Source organism: Dama dama, chromosome 12 (assembly GCF_033118175.1).
Source record: "Dama dama isolate Ldn47 chromosome 12, ASM3311817v1, whole genome shotgun sequence".
Lineage (NCBI taxonomy): Eukaryota > Metazoa > Chordata > Mammalia > Artiodactyla > Cervidae > Dama > Dama dama.
In genome coordinates, this window is record NC_083692.1 from 15879685 (window position 1) to 15881201 (window position 1517).

The 1517-nt window shown below is 40.5% G+C and overlaps 1 non-coding gene across 1 annotated transcript; it reads left to right on the forward strand.

Moving 5' to 3' along the window:
• Positions 1-296: 296 nt before the first annotated feature.
• On the forward strand, positions 297-403 carry LOC133067616 (U6 spliceosomal RNA). The gene has a single exon (XR_009695383.1). It is a non-coding gene; the product is annotated as a U6 spliceosomal RNA (small nuclear RNA).
• Positions 404-1517: the final 1114 nt, after the last annotated feature.

A 1517-nucleotide genomic window follows, 5' to 3' on the forward strand; every position in this document is an offset into this window, starting at 1 on the left:
CCAAGAAGATGAAGCCCAGTTCACTGAGAAGGAAATTTCTGGTTGTCAGAGCAGTCCAGTAGTGGAGTGGGCTTCCTGGGCAGGGGAGAGGACACACTCCCCAGCACTGGGACAGTTCAGATGTGACTAAATGGCCACTTTGGGGAATGTTAGAAAGTGAAGTCAAGTTTCTAAAGGAAGAATGAACTAAAAGAACTTCAAGGTCTCTTCAGCCCATCAGCAGACGAATGGATAAGAAAGCTATGGTACATATACACCATGGAATATTATTCAGCCATTAAAAAGAATACACTTGAGTGCTCGCTTCGGCAGCACATATACTAAAATTGGAACGATACAGAGAAGATTTGCATGGCCCCTGCGCAAGGATGACACGCAAATTCGTGAAGCGTTCCATATTTTTAAAAAAAAAAAGAAAAAAAAAAAAAAGAATACACTTGAATCAATTCCAATGAGATGAATGAAACTGGAGCCCATTATACAGAGTGAAGTAAGCCAGAAAGATAAACACCAATACAATATACTAATGCATATATATATGGAATTTAGAAAGATGGTAACGATAACCCTATATGCAAGACAGAAAAAGAGACACAGATGTATAGAACAAACTTTTGGACTCTACGGGAGAAGGCGAGGGTGGGATGATCTGAGAGAATAGCATTGAAACATGTATATTATCAAGTGTGAAACGGATCGCCAGCCCAGGTTGGGTGCATGAGACAAGTGCTCGGGGCTGATGCACTGGGATGACCCAGAGGGATGGGATGGGGAGGGAGGTGGAAGGGGGATTCAGGATGGGGAACACATGTAAATCCATGGCTGATTCATGTCAATGTATGGCAAAAACCACTACAATATTATAAAGTAATTAGCCTCCAACTAATAAAAATAAAGGGAAAAAAAGACAAAACTTCAAGGTCTCTTCTAAACTTGAGAGTCCGTGACTTCTATAGCATCCCAGAAAACAAGAATATACTTCTTAAACTGAATGCAATGTACATGAAATTTTATGTGCCAAACAATGGAGCATTATAATATAGTAAAAAAAATGGGCAGAAACAGTATCAGCAGGAAACTTTACCACATCTTTCATTCTATGAAAGTAAGAATAAAGCCGCAACTGAGGAAATCTAGATAAATTCCTAAAGGCAGAAATAAGGCAGAATACATTTTCTGTCCACAATGTAATAAGCCCAGAAATAAATAAGAAAATAGGGAACTCCCTGGCAGTCCAGTGATTAGGACTCTGTGGTTTCACACACTTTCACTGCCGAGGGTGTGGGTCGGGAAACTGATTCCATAAGCCACGCTACATGGCCAAAAAAAGAGAGAAAGAAAAAGAAATAGTAGTGAACATCTTTTTGTGTGTTCATTCTGGTCACAACTGCTCCTCCAGCCCCTAAAACTGTGCCTTCTGGCTTTGGACTTCCGACAACCATTTATTTACAGTTTTACCCCACCTCACAGGCCTTGATCAATCGATTTATGATTGGACACCTATGGATGTCCAGTCC